The sequence below is a fragment of the Protopterus annectens genome, chromosome 4.part1, assembly GCF_019279795.1.
Source record: "Protopterus annectens isolate FY-2018-M chromosome 4.part1, PAN1.0, whole genome shotgun sequence".
Lineage (NCBI taxonomy): Eukaryota > Metazoa > Chordata > Ceratodontiformes > Protopteridae > Protopterus > Protopterus annectens.
In genome coordinates this window covers 722409531-722430289 of record NC_056734.1, presented here as the reverse complement: position 1 = coordinate 722430289, position 20759 = coordinate 722409531, and positions in this window count along the sequence as shown.

The following is a 20759-nucleotide window of genomic DNA, read 5'->3' as shown; positions in this document are numbered from 1 at the left end:
AGGAGGAAAGGTGGCGGAATACACGTAATGAATAATGACAACATGTAAGAGTCATAAACTACATGCACCTCAGAAAATGTGTATGAATACATATGTGCTCTGTGTCCATCAGTGTGTCAGGTTAATAGCACCAACCTTCTAAATGTGTCCCTGAGTTCGTTTTGCAGTGTCCCTGACTCAGTGTTTATTCTTCCCCATACATATGAGAGGTCTAATAGTGAGAGAAAGCGCATGTTTCGCCGACTACCTTAGAAGATTGATAGAATAAAAGGTGTGGGGTTACCACCTGTCCACCTTTGCAAGGGACACTTCCCTGTGGGTAGTTGCGTCCTGCATAATAACTGTAATTAAGGCAAATGTCCTGTGATTTAGGGCAAAGACTACCTATATGATCTGTAATAGTAGCATAAAACAATTATGTTCCGCTGAAGTACCTAAATGTTATAGGTAACAGTATAAGCAACTATAATGCTACAAGAGTATCCTTTTATTTAGGTGAAACAGTGAAGTACACCCCTTTCTACTGGCTGTGGGTGTGTTACCCTGCAAAGTCTGATGTCTGTACATACAGGTCCTATAAGGTTGCAACCATTCCAAATGGCCAGTTGGATATATTCTGTAGAAATGTCAGACATTCCAGGACTAAACATACCTATAGCCATGCATAGTACAGGATTACACTTATTTGCACAAATAAAAGCTTAATCTAGTTGCATTTGAATTGCTTATGCTACTTCACATAACATATAGAAGTGTCATATATAAAATAACTGTTGTATGCAATCATTAATGAAACGTAGAAGATAACAATGTCCTGTAATCTGGACATGTTCTATGTCTTGATTATTTTCGCACTGTCCCTCACAAAGCGGGACAGGTGGTAAACCCTAAAGTCCTACCTTGTCCAATTGAGAAGGTGGCAAACCTATAATAGGTATGCGGTAGCATGACCCATCCGAAGGATGTGGCTACCACAACCCAACTACTCATTTGTAATGCAGGGTCTCGGTTCCCATGTATCAGCCAGATGGGAGCAGAGTGTATGCGGAACACACAAATATGATTAATTCACTGGACAGGCCTTTGATTCCGTAAAGTCGAATGCCATGCCGTTGTCTAATAGGCAGCCATTCCCGATACTGTAGTCATGTAGTCTGATGTGATAGGCATTACAAGGTGGGAGCAGATTGTAAGAGGAACACACAATTATGAATGATTCACTGGACAGGCTGCTGATTCTGTACATTCGAATGTCATGCAGTCACCTAATGGGCAACCATTCCCGATACTGTCAGGAGTGGCCTTAGGTCAACTGGTGCCCTAGGCAGAGGGCACACCGGCACCCTCCACCACACCACCCAGTGCACCCATCCTGGTCTACCGACACCAAATAAATAATGGTAAAGTGCACCCATTAAAGTGGTGCCCTAGGCAGCCACTTAGTTGGCCTATGCCTAAGGCTGGCTATGACTGTAGTCATGTAGTCTGATGTGAAAGGCATCACAAGGTATGCCTAAAAGGAACACATGAATATGAATGAATCTCCGGACAGGCCGCTGATTCCATACAGACAAACGCCATGCCGTCACCTAATAGGCAGCCATTTCTGATAATGTATTAATGTATTCCGATGTAATAGGCATCACAGGCTGGGAGTACATTGTATGAGGTACACACAAATATGATTGTGTCACTGGACAGGCCGCAGATTCCGTACAGCCGAACGCGATGCCGTCGCCTAATGGGTGGCCAGTCCCGATACTGGAGTCATGTAGTACGATGTAATAGGCATTAAAAGGTAATATTGTGGTCCTCGCTCACACCCAGGGGTGTGAGTGGCAGATGCAAGCACTAATGCCGGTGCATTAGCAAGTATGGGAATGAGCGGGTGTAAGTGTGTTTGGCTACCAGTATGCGAGTATTGCATTGGTTAAGCAATGTAGAGGCTAATCGAACGTAAGAGGCTGTAACCAGAGGATATCATACAGCACGGTCATTCAACAGTATAGGAATGTATCCCATCATGTAGAAGTACATGTGAGTGTTTATGTCCATCATCTAGGTACATACATATATAGAGATGTATCAGGGACATGCCATGTGGCAACAAAGCATTACAAACGAATGAAATGGGAAAAACCAGCGATGCCTGTATTATGTAGTGGTGTTGCTCTATGTGATCACAAGATTCCCTCTGACAGACAATAGTTGTACATTGGCCGTATACATCACTCTATGCATGTAATGTACAGTAACACAACAGTACCTGTCCAATCATTATGTGTGAACAGTACTCCTGCAATGTGCAACATCATCATCATGATAAAGGTAAATGGGGTAACCATAGAGGGACCAGTAGTGTTTTGTGTACAGTGGGGTCATCCTCCTCATGTGTACCTGAACCATGTAGGAGTGATGTGCATACCAGGACCGTGCGCCTTAGGGACAGTGGTGAGGATAACAGTAGTATGTTATGATGCATATTACAAGGGTTTCATGTGTACAGTGGGCACGTATGTGTAATGGACAGCTATGTATAGGGCAGATGGTGTCCTAGGCACCAAATGGCCTTATGTGTCCGTAGGTGAGGGTCAGATGTTGGGGAAGGAGTGTAGGTATGGCCGTGGAGGATAGGTAGGAGCACAGAAATGACAGCATACAGGGTTGGTATATGACACATGTGGGGGGATACACCCTGGATGGGGATGGGTCTTCGGCATTCAAAAGCCCATGGGAACAGTGAGATAGAGGTCTCCAGCCATGGGCAACTGCCACTGCAACTACACAGCTGCAAAGGAGGCAGTGCTGTGGGCTTTCCAGGACAGGCAGCATCACCCTGTAAATGTGACACTCCGCCCTTGAACTGGCATATCTGGCTTCATAACCCCTTAGGGAGCCACCTACAAAACATGTCCGGGACTGCATGACAGCAGATATGTACCTGTCTGGTCCTGCTCCCAAGGGGGACATGCTCCATCCTCAGTGGTGGAGCCACCAGAAGGTGGTGCATAGCCAACAGAGGTTGATGTTAATGGCTGGGCCCCAGATGTGCTAGTGTTCGGTGCCATGGTCAGCTGAAGAGGGACAGGAGGATCTGCTGGGACCTACCAACCCATTCGGCCTATGGTGTTGCGTTTTAAACCCACATATGGCTTAGTGATAGACATCAGCATACAGGATTACCTATGACAGTATGCATAGATATCACCAGCAACCCAACAGATTGCATACATTTGCAGAGAGAGCACAACACATGCATATATACCGCATGGCAACTGTACAATGTGTAGTAGACGTGTGACCGCAGCTATGAACAGTTGCCCATCATTGGCTTGTCACTGGGAAACAAACACAGTGTCAGTCATACCACTGTCTCATGTGACACATGTCCAGTCAGGGATGCGATGGCAGTAACACATCCCTATCATCATGTACTGTCTGCAATCCCCACACCATTCTTCTGCTGTGCACAGAAGTGTGTTCAGTGTGTAACACAGGAAACAAATGGTTGTACACACTGACCTGTTCACAGATGGCCCTACAGATGGGTTTCCATCATGAACAGAGTACTGTCATGTCTGTATTTTAACATGCAAAATAGCCATTACCACACACGTGTTAAACAGGCAGTAGTCTCAATGCAGCATTGCTACACTTACATGATGTAGTTGTGTGGCACATCACCCTCCTGTCATTAGGCTATTTCCCACTGTTGAAAATGATTGAGGTACATCCAGATATCATCTGCGATGCCATGTCAGAACATCACATCCAGGTACCACTCACAGTGACTGTCATGGCTGGATAATAACATCTTTCCCTAGATAGTGTACTGTGTTATTCATGCAGATGGCTATGGGAACACCATCACAGCTGTACCACATGCAATCAGCTAGAGGAGGACTGCAATAGGTGCAGAGGCCATCACCTGACCATTTCCATCTCTTTCAATACACATATTGCTGCCGTGCAGGTGTACACCTTCACATCCACCAGAGATTGTGTGTGCGGGACAGGCAGTGTACACCAGGAAAGGGCTTGAAGACTTCACCATAATCTGCCACACGCTGAATAGTACAGGGTCAAACCCCTGGCTACTCATTACTATTACATGTGCATGACGTTACTACATGTGCCACAGAGGCGGCATGTTGCAGTGCTGTAAGAACATGTGTGTAGGTGAGTGAATGCCATCTGCAACAGATATAGTAGACATACATTAGGTGTGGCACACATGTCCGTCCATGTGAACGGATGCCATTGTCACCACAACCACACTCTAATGCACACGCATTGACACCTTTGCCATTGCAGCAAATACACAATGTAACTACTTAATTTGCCACACCACAGTAATGCACAGGACCACGTGTACCACAGGGGATATCTGGAGGTTCAGTGGGCTAGGCAATGTTAAAGTGCTTGAAAACTGTTGGTATGCCAATGAGGTTTATACTGGGTGTGACTGTGGTTGGGAGCATCACAACCCACATGCAGACACAGGGTGCCAGTACTGTCATGCAGGTATGCATTGCTCCATGGGTGTGTAGTGTTTGGCTGTGCAACATGGCTGTACAAGGCTGGGTGAGGGGTAATCCTTGCCATTGCATCACCCAACAATGGTGTGCAGTGCAGGGGTGTAGTGTTTGCAATCAGCTAGAGGAGGACTGCAATAGGTGCAGAGGCCATCACCTGACCATTTCCATCTCTTTCAATACACATATTGCTGCCGTGCAGGTGTACACCTTCACATCCACCAGAGATTGTGTGTGCGGGACAGGCAGTGTACACCAGGAAAGGGCTTGAAGACTTCACCATAATCTGCCACACGCTGAATAGTACAGGGTCAAACCCCTGGCTACTCATTACTATTACATGTGCATGACGTTACTACATGTGCCACAGAGGCGGCATGTTGCAGTGCTGTAAGAACATGTGTGTAGGTGAGTGAATGCCATCTGCAACAGATATAGTAGACATACATTAGGTGTGGCACACATGTCCGTCCATGTGAACGGATGCCATTGTCACCACAACCACACTCTAATGCACACGCATTGACACCTTTGCCATTGCAGCAAATACACAATGTAACTACTTAATTTGCCACACCACAGTAATGAACAGGACCACGTGTACCACAGGGGATATCTAGAGGTTCAGTGGGCTAGGCAATGTTAAAGTGCTTGAAAACTGTTGGTATGCCAATGAGGTTTATACTGGGTGTGACTGTGGTTGGGAGCATCACAACCCACATGCAGACACAGGGTGCCAGTACTGTCATGCAGGTATGCATTGCTCCATGGGTGTGTAGTGTTTGGCTGTGCAACATGGCTGTACAAGGCTGGGTGAGGGGTAATCCTTGCCATTGCGTCACCCAACAATGGTGTGCAGTGCAGGGGTGTAGTGTTTGCAATGTCCCACACAGATGGGTACTGCAATATCTGGCCTGACATCCTGGTTACCAATGTGTAGGGCCATAGCTTTGCAATGCATGCCATGTCTGTGTTTGATAGTCCTTCACATGGACATTGCCTGGGATGTGCATGTCCCACAATACTGTACAGTGACATGTACAGGTGTACCTGGTTTGGCAGACACATGTAGTATACACAGCCTGTTATACCCCGATATGCCAATACTGGCCTGGTGTGGTAAAAACTGCTTATAGTGAGCAGGTCGGCCCTGCACCTGCATGTATAGAATGGACAGGTATTCCGTGGTGTCAGTGGCATGGGTCCATACAGGGCACATGTGTACAGCATTGTCTGGCCTTAGTGGATCACATATGATGGCACCACATATGTTGCAGCCATTCAGTGTGGAACATAGTGAAGGCACAATGTCTGCATATATGTGCCAATTGTACTGCTGTACAGGGTGCCATGTCCTCTGCAGGCCACTGCGGTCACATCATGTCTACTATCTGTCCTCAATGTGCATGTTACTAGCAACATAGTGGGATATCCTAGGCAAGGTTGTATGTGCATGGCACATGGGTGTGGGGCATATACCGGTTACTAGTAGGGCTGCATACTTAGTTCACCAGCACTTTTGCCAGATGTATGGGTATGGCTTGCCAACTCAGTGTCGTGGCTGACTGACAGCTGTACTCCTTGTGAGGTGGCCATACTATATAGGAAAACTACAAAACCCACTCCCAAACATGTCCAATGGTAAGACAATCACAGCCACCTCTACACAGGCTCTGACAGACAAACACACACTTGCCATGTCCTGTATACAAACCCCTACTGTATCACACTGCAGCAACACGCATTTAGGGCATGTGCTACAGTGAATACTACAAAGCACTGTACTTGTCTCATGCAGGCAGACACACACACACTTGGCATGTCTGGGATTAGAACACCGCCCTAACTACTTTACTACACTACAGCATTACTGGGACACAGCACTCCCAGAGGTGTATTTGTAGATGGGTGACATCATCAGTCTTGCTAACGGTGGGTATAAGAAATGTATGCAGTGTGAGCAGTATAAAGGTACTACTCAGTCCTGATGCAAATGGAGAGACACACATAAATGGCAAGTGTGGGACTAGAACACCGACCTAACTACTTTATTACACTACAGCATTACGCAGTTATAGAACGCGCTACTGAGATTACTGGGACACAGCACTCCCAGAGGTGTATTTGTAGATGGGTGACATCATCGGCCTTGCTAACGGTGGTTATAAGAAATGTATGGAGTGTGAGCAATATAAAGGTATTACTCAGTCCTCAGGCAAATGGGGAGGCACACATACACACGGCAAGTGTTGGACTAGAACACTGACCTAACTACTTTATTACACTATAGCATTACGCAGTTACAGAACGTGCTACCGAGATTACTGGGATACAGCACTCCCAGAGGTGTATTTGTAGATGGTTGACATCATCGGCCTTGCTAAGGGTGGGTATAAGAAATGTATGGAGTGTGAGCAGTATAAAGGCATTCCTCAGGCAAACGGGGAGACATACATACACACGGCAAGTCTGGGAGTAGAACACCAACCTAACTACTTTATTATACTACAGCATTACTCAGTTACAGAATGCGCTACCGAGATTACTAGGAAACAATGCTCCCAGAGGTGTATTTGTAGATGGGTGACATCATCAGCCTTGCTAACGGTGGGTATAAGAAATGTATGGAGTGTGAGCAGTATAAAGGTATTACTCAGTCCTCAGGCAAATGGGGAAAGACACATACACGGCAAGTGTGGGACTAGAACACTGACCTAACTACTTTATTACACTACAACATTATGCAGTTACAGAACGTGCTACCGAGATTACTGGGACACAGTACTCCCAGAGGTGTATTTGTAGATGGTTGACATCATCGGCCTTGCTAAGGGTGGATATAAGAAATGTATGGAGTGTGAGCAGTATAAAGGCATTACTCCGTCCTCAGGCAAACGGGGAGACACACATACACACGGCAAGTGTGGGACTAGAACAACGACCTAACTACTTTATTACACTACAGCATTATGCAGTTGCAGAATGTGCTACCGAGATTACTAGGAAACAGCACTCCCAGAGGTGTATTTGTAGATAGGTGACATCGTCTGCCTTGCTAATGGTGGGTATAAGAAATGTATGGAGTGTGAGCAGTATAAAGGAGACACACATACACCACGGCAAGTGTGGGAAGAACAACGACTCTAACTACTTTATTACACTACATATCATGCAGTTGCAGAATGTGCTACCGAGATTACTGGAAACAGCACTGACATCGTCTGCCTTGCTAACGGTGGGTATAAGAAATGTATGGAGTGTGAGCAGTATAAAGGTATTACTCAGTCCTCAGGCAAATGGGGAGACACACACACGGCAAGTGTGGGACTAGAACACTGACCTAACTACTTTATTACACTACAGCATTATGCAGTTACAGAACTCGCTACTGAGATTACTGAGACACTGGACTCCCGGAGGTGTATTTGTAGATGGGTGACATCATCGGTCTTGCTAACGGTGGGTATAAGAGATGTATGAAGTGTGAGCAGTATAAAGGTATTATTCAGTCCTCAGGCAAACGGGGAGACACAAATACACACAGCAAGTGTGGGACTAGAACACGGACCTAACTACTTTATTACACTACAGCATTATGCAGTTACAGAACACACTACCGAGATTACTGGGACACAGCACTCCCAGAGGTGTATTTGTAGATGGGTGACATCATTGGCCTTGCTAATGGTGGGTATAAGAAATGTATGGAGTGTAAGCAGTATAAAGGTATTACTCAGTCCTCAGGCAAATGGGGAAACACACACACACATACATACACACACCAAGTGTGGGAGTAGAACACCGACCTAACTACTTTATTACACTACAGCATTACGCAGTTACAGAACATGCTACCGAGATTATTGGGACACAGCCCTCCCAGAGGTGTATTTGTAGATGGGTGACATCATCGTCCTTGCTAACAGTGGGTATAAGAAATGTATGTAGTGTGGCCAGTCTAAAAGCAATTTAGAGTCCACCGGCAAATGGTGACAGACATACACACACACGCCAGTGTCGGGTATGGAACACCTGCCTATTTACAGATTACTATTGCAATACTACATATATACGAATCGCACCACACAGACTACACATGTCAAGGCTGTCATTATGACCATCTGGGAATGCGGACATAAACAGGGATGTAGGCAGTTAAGATGTACATACCTGTGAACCTGTGTGTTTAAAGTATGAATCCATCCTGACCTGGAGTATGCCCATCTGTGGAATGGACAACTACTACTACTATACAGAGTTACAATGGCCATGCCCATACACAGAGGCACATCACCAACACAAGGTGTCACTGGGCATGCTCACACACTTAGTAGCACAGGGCTGGTCGGAATGCATTACTATGTGTCCATCTACACAAGGATATACTGGGCATGCTCATACTCCTAGTAGCACAGGGCTGACTGCGATGCACTCTGATGCTAAACACAGAGAGCCACAGTGGCCATGCTATTACAGGTAGATGTAAAGAACACATTGTAATGGGCTCTGGTGTTGGTAGTTGTCATTGTTAGCGGGAACGCTACTCTACATATATTTGACACCGGTCTTTTACAAATTAGCTGCCATTCTGGGATGACATAGCTGACAGTAGGCAGGCCTTTGTCACATATCACATGCATCCATGATACAAGGGAGTGTGGATATTACCCAAGTTGCATCCGCCCACACAGTGCCATTTCAAGGAAAAAGTCCTAAACACAGGTTAACTCCCATACACCTACAGGACAACTGCATTGTTTTCTTATGCTAACCAGTGCTAGATGTGTAGCATCCATATTCACAACTGGCCACTGTAGATCCAACAATATGGAGTACTGACATCTGTGCAGTGAGGAACACCTGGTTGATGTCTCTGTAGTGCACAATGACACTACCACCATATACCTCAGAACCTAGCACTACCACCATATACCTCTGAACCAGACATGTGGGCCATAACACAGGTACGGACCGCTCTAGGTGGTGTACCACATACATAAAGGCCACTCACATATACTGACCGGTCCCCCCACAAAAGGCATCACAGATGAGCCATGTGCAGGACACAGTGTCACATGCTGCATTCTAGGATGTAAACTGCAGACACTACCATGCCCTCGGACCACAACCACGCAACCATACATGTTGTATGACAGACGAGTATGCCACCATGTGACCCTTGACCTGTGTACTGTACTAAGCTCTACATCAACTGTAGACAGTACACATGTACTGACACAGTTGCATCATGTGTTATGCAATGCAATGTTACCACTGTCTGTGTCCAGGTCAGCTGTACATATACCAAGGGCCCTCAGTACTGCCCACCATTAAAAGATGTATGTTGCTGTACACCAGTAAACACCTTCATGTATGGCTATGACATACATGTACTTGCCCTGGGTATGTACATGCCACACACACAACATACCTGTAAATAGCATAGCTGTTGTAGTCCTTTGTGCAAACAGGTGGCTACAGCCATTACACACATGCACATGGAATGTAGGTCCATGGCTGCTGAATGCTAACAGTATATAAGGTGTGATATCAGTGTTAACAGAGGTAACATCCCCTCTGTACTGGTCACCCATCATATCATACAACAGTCCATGTGTCATGTATGTTATTACACATATCTGCCAATTGCAATGCCTACAAACATGACCAAATGTCAGGATTGTAGGACCTACACACCTGTACACGTAGTGTTGTGCATTCAGATAACATGTATGTGCAATTGCTGATGTATGCAGGTGGCATGTATCCTAGTACATCACGCAACTGGAATGCAGCCTCAACATTGCCAACTGTATATAGTGATATGCTGAATGTACAGAAAGATGTACCATAGGTATGGACAGATGTGTTGAAATAACTAAGTGGTGGGGCATCTTTGCAGATGGATGTTTGCTGTGGACAGCTCACAGGTGTGTCACAAGTGGCCCTACAATACCCTGTGTAACCAGTAAGCAGTGGTTTCATTAATTGAAGGACATAAAACACAACTTAGACAGCGGTCAGGGTGATAGTGAAGGTAAATCACTTGACACCTGTTAATAGATATGACGTCCCTAGTGCATATATCAGCACTGTTGTCACAGGAAGCATCAGTACAGTTTGTAACGCGTGCAATACTCCTGTAAGTCTGACATACATAACATGAGCTAGGCAGGTCTGAGATTCACAGTACTGGCATGTGTGGTTGTGTGTGTGCCCACATTTATCACGTATTGTTGGGAATACATCTCAATTGTTACTCACTCTCCTGTACACTAGTGTACACATCTGTACAGACTGCAATGTATAAAGCAGGACATAGGCAGGGGTGTGTATCTCACACATGTGAGGTATCTGTATGTGCATGACATAGGTGTATTAATTACTGAATGCCACAGTGTGTATATGTAGGGCTGACTGGTCCCTGGGGTGAGGATGTATGTTACCATACTGAACTGATAGGACCCCTCCCACCATCCAGGCGATGCATTCAACTATCCATGTTGATGTCCCCAATCTTAGGCCATACTGACTACCTGTACATGTGTATTCTCTGTGGCGTGTCATGTAGGTGCACAGTACTGTAATGATGATTTGTAAAAACACAGGGGTCCTCATCCCACCAGTAGTAACTGTGTGCTAGTGTGTGTTACTGTGTCAGTGAAGCCATGAGTGTGTGTGTGTGTGTGTGTGTGTGTGTGTGTGTGTGTGTGTGTGTGTGTGTGTGTGTGTGTGTGTGTGTGTGTGTTACAGTGTCACTGAATACATGTGTGTCAATACCTGAGTGTGTGGGTGCAGTTGTGTGTTGGCATCCTGCCATAGGAAAGTGTATTACTGATTCCCATTGAGGCATCACACTTCTGACCGGCCTCTACCCTTGTAATCAGCTAGACCACTCTCTTAACTCACCACTCCATGTAACTGCACCTGTGATGTCACCCTTTATGGATGTCACGTCTGTGGCCACAGTAGCTTAATACACAGCTATCATGCTCCTGGAATGGTAGATATGTTTGTAACTTGGGACATTCTCACTGGTATGTGGCAGCTACATGGTGCATGCTGGTATATTCATACATACCTGTGAGTAGTCCACATTGACATATGGGACACTTAACTGCAAACACTGACATCCACTGGCACGTGCAATTAGACCTGAAGGACAGCAGAACAACATGACCAACATACATTTATTCTTGTTACACAAGACATATACTGTTAACAGTATTGTACACCTGTACTACACGGTATATCTGCTGACTGTCAACAGTCCCCAACATTTGTAAACTACACATATCATCCTAGTCTGTTCACCCTGTGCATCAGACCATATGAGTATGTCCCTGTACTGATGGTGTGGATGTCAGGGATGCGGCACAAGCATCATCATATGCACAGGGTGTTAAGGTTTGCTGGAGGCCTAGGCTGCACTGTTGTTACACAAGACACATACTGTTAACAGTATTGTACACCTGTACTACATGGTATATCTGTCCACTGTCAACAGTCATCAACATTTGTAAACTACACATATCATCCTAGTCTGTTCACCCTGTGCATCAGACCATATGAGCATGTCCCTGCCCCGATGGTGTGGATGTCAGGGATGCAGCACAGGCATCATCATATGCACAGGGTGTTAATGTTTGCCAGAGGCCTAGGCTGCACCATTGGATGACATAATGTGTGTGGGTTTGGGCCTTTGATCTAATTGGGCGTGTGTGGACATTATGCATGTGTGTGTTGCGGTGCCCTACATATGTGTCCAGTGTGTGCGTGTATGTCTGCACACAGTTCTCCCACATGTCTGGCCTACACAGGGGTATTATTGACAGCTGCAGACTGTACAGGTGAGGTTTTACAGTTCACAGTGTCTGGCCATGGACATGTGACCTGTGCCTGCCAGGGGTTGCACGGGCACTACTAGACAGAGGTGCAGATTGGGTACTGTCTGATGTCACTAGTCCATTGGAACCGTGTCCCTGTTGGGACCATCCCAGGCCACATGCACATGGCCTGCTGTGTCGGGGTGAGGACAGCAGAGCACCAGATGCACTGCTGCTGCTACCACCACTATGAGAGCGGGCATGAGAGGTATCTCGTACATGTAGACCTGACACAGGTGATGTAGCAGGCATACGTCCATGTGCCCGATGCCTCACTCCTACCAGATGTTCCAACACAGACAGCTCACACTCGCAGATTGTCATGCCACGGTCAAGGACTCCAACCATGTCACCCAACCGTCTATCCAAAGCATCAGCAATCTGCTGTTGAGCATTTACCATTGCCTGGATGCTGTTGTTTAAGGAACGGACAGCAGCCCTCTGTAGCCTCTGATCTCTGCTGCTCCATTCAGCATGTGCCTGTGCCTCCATTACAGCCTGAAACATGTTTCTGGTGACACCAGCTGCTGTGCTCTGTCATGCAGGAGCATGTTGGCCAGAGGTCCTCCTACGAGTAGCACTGGCCACATGCCTGTGTGGGGCACCACCAGTAGTTTGGCTGACACCATGGTGTGCAGGCACACCTTCCATAGCCCCCACACTTTCCTGTTCCAAGCTACCATGTGCCAACTGTCCTTCCTCTATGGCCACTGGTGATGGAGTATGTGCAAGTATGGGATCTGTGTGCGGGGATGAGGTGGATATAGATGGAATGGCAACCAATGGCACAGTTTCAGCCCCTAACAACTCTGCCTGTGACCCAATCATACGTTCATCATCACTGCTAGAGACTGTGGGGACACTAACATCTGATGTACCGCAGGAGAGCAATGCACCTACATCACCTGTGAGGGCAGACAAGAACTGTACATTACAATCTATACAAAAGACACACACACACATGCATGTGATATGACAGAAGGCATGCAACATGCATGTGATATGGCAGACAGCATTCAGCGTAGACAATAATAGTGGTAGTTATCATACATCCCTAGGTTGCACACAACAGCATGCATGTGCGATAACAGACAGCATGCAAATTACACAATCATAGTAGCAGTTAGCATACATCCCTGTGTTACACCATGTAGACCAGCACAGGTTAACAGTACACCTGCCTGATGTGTGGCATATGACCTTGATAATCACATGTAGTATGACATGTGATCTGCTGACGTGAGCAATGACATGCATACATGTTTAACACAATGGTGTCCTGTCGAATATACAGTGGTGTACCAATTCAGTGTTGTCTGTCCACCCTACAGATATACTGCAAATTTAGCTGATGTGCATGGCCATTGCAGGGAATCATGAGGAGTCTCTAGTGCTATACAGTGTGAGTTAGAGACAGGGTTCATAGCCATGACTGTGTTCAGATACAATACATATATACTGTGGAATGTGACCCACATCACTGAGGTGTATACACACTAAACCATGATGCGGAAGTTGTGACACAGGTCACTGATGGGTATACGGATGAGATCCCTGCACATCTGAAACCATATTGCTGCAGCCTGGCAACTATGGACAGACATGGCGAACACGTCAATACACCATGTCCCACATGACATCTGTGTACCACACACACACAAGGAGCTAGTATGGCATTTATGTCCATCACCAGCAATGGGAATGTACTGTATCTGTGGCCTGATGTGGATACTGTACAAGTAACTGCTGTCATGTTGCAACACCATCAAGATGTTCAACACATCCTATGTGGTGGATTGATGTTACACCTACACAAGATGTGCACAGGCTTGTAGGATGTCTAGCATTCCACATCTACATTATGACCATTATACAAAGGCCATGGCCAAACCATGTGTAGCCATTGTACGACAGGGTGTACACACAAGCACAACACTTCTACTGTGTGTGTTGCTCCATGTCTCTGGCCATCCTCCATGGCCATGTGTGTACATGTGTTGTCCAAATTATAGTGATGGGCATCTATTTCACATGTCTGTGTTGTCCCATATGACATATATGCTCCACTGACAACAAGGTTATGCAGATAAAGGGTGGTATGTGGGATATGTTTTCAGGTTAGGTAGGCAGTGTAGCAGCCAGGCCAATAGATGTCATGGACATGTCAAGATAGCACATCACATTGTGTGACATTCATAGCAGGGCTATGATCCACACTGGTGAAACCTGTGTGCTGGCCATAATCCAGCCCACTGTGTAGTAGTGTTTGTATTCATCACAAGTGTAGATCAGATCTGTTGTACATTCCTAAAGTGAACAGCACCTCCACCACTGTATGCACAGCTGTCAACACATCTGGCAATAAAGTTTGTGAGGATTCATGTCGTTGAGATGATCCACATAGTTTGCAAGTGTGGCACATAGGTAGTCATTGTGATGCATTGCAAGTCTGACCTGTATATTGTGACAGGACCATACATTATGTGTACATGTTGTGAATGGCCACATGGCAGATAGATTTGTGTATTATGGTTCCTGATAAATAATAACACTCTCACCTGCAATGGGCTGCTGTCACCGTGGAACACCAGAGGTACCTAAATAGGAGTAACACAGCAGTATGAGTATAATCCACCCCTGTATAAAGGCTACAGGGAGCAATGTGCATAACACATACACCAGTACATTAGACTATACTATGGTGTATGCACGTGTGCATACACAGAGTAGCATACTATAGTATGCAGCATGTGTGTATACATGCCTTGCATATGATGTTACATTACATATTGTACAGTGACACATGCAGTTTATATTGAATATAGTTGTTATAGGTGCAGTACTGACTTACCAGGCAACTCCAGGCTCAGTGGTTGAGAGACACCCACCTCCACAATATCGGCTAAGGCTTGTGGATGTGGTTCTGCAGGTGTCCTCAGGTTGGCCAGTAGCTCCTCAGTACGTGTGAGTGGGGGCTGGGTTGGCGGTCCACCACCTGTTGCACCTTGTTTCTTGCCGATTGCATTTGCATGCTGTTTCATCCATCAAATGAGGTCTGTACAGTATCTGCGCACCTGCTGGTATGTGCGGTTGTGGCCACCCACATCATTAACCCTCCTGCAAAGTTCCATCCACAGGGCATCCCGTTGCTGTGCATCCTGTGGCACATGGCTGAACAGGGTGTCATGATTATCGAGTAGGTATGGGATGAGGGCCTCATCCTCCAAGCATGTAAAAGGGGGAAGCCTTGCATGTGGCATACCTGGAAGACATAATGATGGAGACAGGTCACAGTACCTCAGAGACATACAGAGTTACAGCTGAACATACATGTGTATCACATTAATTCAGTTTAAATGGTTGTATTTGCAAATCTACATGACACTGACGTGTTTGTGTCACACACATGTGACACTCAATGTTGAGTGGATACTATCACCATATATGTATGTGTGTGTGTGTCACCTGATTACATTGCTCATACTCCATGTGGTTGCTGTCTTGATGTGAGCATGTCTGTTTGCCTGTACTGGTGTTCCTACCTATCAGCACATGGCTGGATGTGTCCACATTAATGCAGATGACCTTGATGCAATGTATATGTCACATATAAGGACTTACACTGACTTAACATACATGACATGTGACCCTGCTGACATGCTCACATAAGGTTTTACATGTATGTGTTCTGCCATATACATCTACACGGCACTGTACAGCGATTCAACAGCGTGCCATGTATCACCTGTGTTGCACATGTGATACACATGGGAAACTGGCTAGCCAGATGGTATTTGCATGGATGGATATCAATTATGGCATGTACAGTCAAAGTCAACTAGTGGGCTATATGCCATGGGCCATGTATACATCTAGGATGAAAGGTTACCTGGCAGTAGCCGACAGGTGGGTCTGTGGGGCCAGGTGGAGCAGTGCCACTTTACTGAGTCACAGGGTTAATGATACATATACCATGCGTTACCATGTGGTCATCACACCATGTCTGAGAGGGGAGCAATGTGCAGCTTTGACGGACAGGAATGCATAGTATAGCAGGACTATGTCAAGTGTATGGGACAAGGATCTGTCCAGCATGTGGTAGGTGGATGTCCATGAAGTATGTGTTCAAGATCAGGATGAGTACATGTAGCATGTCTGACATCACTGGGTTGGACATAGATTTATTCAGGGTATGCATCATGCTACATAGTGGAGATGGGGAATGGGAAGGCTGGTGTAGGCCATCTGCACATGGCTAATACCCCTTAAAAGAAATATGTGATCTGATATGGGTCACTTGAGTGGTCTGTATGGCTGGACAATGATCTCTATATTCATGAATGGCACCCTATTATTATGAAGGTTGCCACATATGACTTCCTGACAGGTGTGGTGATGTAGCTATCACAGGAAAGACAACTGCCCAGCTGCATCCCTCACACACAAGTGTCCATTATGATGACCGCTGCCTAGGTGGTAGTTCATGGGTACAGGGTTATTAACATCGGGGTGACAATGCGACTCAGCTATTGCTCCTAGGACATAGTCATTCACATACTTCAATAGGCAGATGCCTTCTGTTTGTCTGTGAGGTATGGACTACAATGAGGGGGAATAGAAATCATTAACCCTGACATACTGTAGCTGCCACTGGTGTGATGATCACATATTATTCAAACACCTTCTGTAGTGTTGTTTCTGCCAGCTGTCCTGTTGCAAAACACTCCTGTGACATAGGAATGTACATCTAGTATACCGAGTGTAGGTGGTACACAGTATGGGTGATGATGTCCTATGACCTGGCAAGGTTATGATATGCAGTGTGACATCAACCATACTGTCATCTACATCTGTACTGCTAACATCACTTAAGTGATCAAGGTTCACGGCCTTCCAGACCAGACTCAGCAGGGTAGTAGTGCAGTACTTCCCATTATCAGTGGTGTCTCCACCTCTGTTGGGTTGGGATACCTGTTGGTGTGCACCATTCAGTGTGTACACAACCTGACATGGAGCTATGTTTTACATGATGTGTACGTGGAGAGCATCTTGTTTTGCCATATGTGTATGATGCAACCTGTGATGTGGGCAGGTCCCATGCAGACAGAGTGCAGCTTGTACCTGCATATTTGTGGGTACAGGGGTCCTGTGGTGTACATGGATATATGCTTGTGTACCTGTTGGGGGGAGGGGGCCATGTTTTTATATTATCTAAGACCCTATCTGGATTGCTTATACATGCTAAGCACTTGTTCAGGACTTGTAAACAGTACGTAAGCTAATGATTACTATAGCACTCAATCTTCCACATCACCTACAGGTAAGGGTGAATAGGTTTTGTACATACTTTTCCCTCTTGCGTAGAGTAATGTAGCTGTTGTACTCGCTTTCCTCACTTATTTAGGTGAATGTAGTTCTATATTCAGGCATGTCCAAGAGTCAATTGCCAGTGTTCTCACCTGTCTATCTGATGAATGTGCACATTGCCTCATGTACACAGACAAGCCTCTCTACCTACCACCCAACACTACAACCACTGAGAGATGTACTCATCTAGCCAAACTGGAGGTAAAGGTCTCTCCAACCAAGCTTGACCCTGACTGTCATGTGGAGAAGGTACACAGTTGCACAACACCACACTCATCACATAAGCCTCACTGTATCTACCCCACCATTAACTGGGAAAACTACTCGTGTACCAACACATTAGCTCAATGGTTTCTAGAATTCATATACACCAATAACCTGACTCAACATATCCACACACCCACCAGGGGCAACAATATTCTAGACCTGTTCATTACTAAGATGAGTGACTCATGCTCCACACGTGAAGCCAACTCCTCGTTGATCCGATTAGACCATGTACTGAACACCGTTGATATCCACATCCCACACCTACCTCCCCATTAAGGGAACCACAGTATAACATGTCCACAAGGCCGCCTACATGCTTCTTAAGGCAAACATGGTGGAGGTCATGACACCCATGCAGATGGACAGTACTGTTACAACTGCTGAATCCTACACAAATGCACTCTATAAGCACTTACAGGAGTGCATGGCTTGTGCTATCCCAACCAGAACCAGGACGCTATACTCATAATTAACTAAACCAATCTGGTGGTCCCCTGCCATAAACATATTGTACTACAGGAAGAAGACTGAGAGTACAATACCATGCATGGAAGAGATCCCTGGCCAGTCTCAGTAAGAAGGTGAGATCCCTTATAAGATCCTACAAAGCTAGCTACGAAAACTATAACGCAACTAATACCAACAACAACCACAAAGCCTCAATGTCAACAACCATATCTGCTCTGAGTTACAGCACAAAGGCACGAACATTACAGAAACAATTGATATTGCAACTTTCTGGCAGATCCCTCTCAAAGCTGCACACTCTAAAGGCAATATCACAGCATCCATGGGACCGGGCAACATCCCAGGCTGCGTTTTACATGAACTTCGGATCGTACTGTCTCCTCACCTACACACCATGTTCAATAATAGCCTCACATCGGGCATAGCACTCCCTGAATGGCACACAGCAACAGTTATCCCACTCCACAAAGGTGGCACCACAATGGACCATGGGATCTATTTCCCTATAGGCCTGACTAGCCTGGTCTGCAAGGCTATGGTGCACATCATGGGTCACTGTCACAGAGACGTTGGGTACCTCCCAACCTTTGACCCCTCCCTGTTTGGCATTGTTAAGGCCGGACCATGCCTCCTAAACCTGGTGGGCTTCTTAGAGACAGTTACCAAGGCATTAGATGAGGGTTAGGAGGTCCACACAGACTACCTAGATCTCTCATAGGCTTTCAACACCATTCCTCCTTCTGGTATTATCAACATACCCATCCGCCTGAACATTAAACCCTACATCATGTGCTGGTTTGCAAAGTGGCTCACGGACAGAACACACACAGTAGGAGTTGCATACCCTAGGTCCGACTGTATACCAGTTACAACTGCCATCCCCCAGGGCTCAGTCCTAGGACCCCTCATGTTCGGTATATACTTCTCTGACATACAGACAAGCACAGGAGGGCTTTGGCTGAAAAGGTTTGCAGACGACTGCAAACTAGGGGACATAATTGTTTCCCCAGCTGTTACAGACACCCTCTGGAAGGGTCGCACTGAGACAGATACCTGGTGTTAATATCATGGCGTCAAGCTGAATGCCTAAAAGTGTATAGTCATCCCCTTTGGATATAACTAATTACCCGCAGACTACCACATAGGTGCTAGTCCCCTACATACAAAGAAGGTAATATGGGATCCAGAAACACCAGTAGATAGCAATCTCTCCTTCAATACCCATAATGACAGGGTGGTTAGAATATCCTTCTACATGGCCCCCCTAATCTCTAATGGGTTCGCATTCAGATCAGAGGGGCCATTGTGATTCTACACATGTCATAGCAGACCCATTAAAGGATACAACACCCCATTTGGGGTATACCTTACAAGACAACTGCAACAGCTTGGAAGACCACACCAGTACCACACCAAGAGGATTAATAATCTCAAACAGATGACCTATGCAGCCCAACCTACGAAACTCCAGCTGTTCTCAGTTGCATACCGCATACTCACGGGTGATCTCTGCTTGACATACAAGGCCCATGTCCATCCCTGTATTGCTGGATATGCTCCACCTAAACAGAAGCCTCTGAGAGCCACATGCTCTAGGGATATACACCTAACCACAACGATGAGTAGGACATGCTGAATGGATAGATTCCTGACCCGGACATTCCCTATGCTTTGGAATGTGATTCCAATGTAAATCAGGCAGGGCCCCTCATGAGCACTCTTCAAGGGAAACCTTGAAGTGTGGATGGGAGACAGACATGTACCTGGGGATCACTGCAGTGGCTCTGCTGGACAGAGGCACAGGGAACTATTGGCTCTGCCGTTCAGAGGCACAGGGAACCAGCCTATGGGGGTGGCGAAAGACAACACACACTAGCTAGGCTTACATATATCCTTGGTAAGACAGCCTAGTACCTACCTTTGCACATATTACGTCTTATGTGCATGGATAGCTAAATAGCTCTTCCATTTTACTTTGCTATCATGCTGATAAACTGTTGGCTCACTAAAAGACATATGTATCCTGTTATTGTGTATTGTAACTGCCAATTGACATAACTAATGTTTGCCTACAATTACAGTAATGCTATGTAGCTTGTAATACATATCTGCCTACAATACTGTACATTACACAGTTATTGGCACAATATCCCACAATGCAAAACATACTTGCACAGTGGCCCAAACTTCCACATGTTATTCTGTGTATTACACCCATACATATGGCTACAGT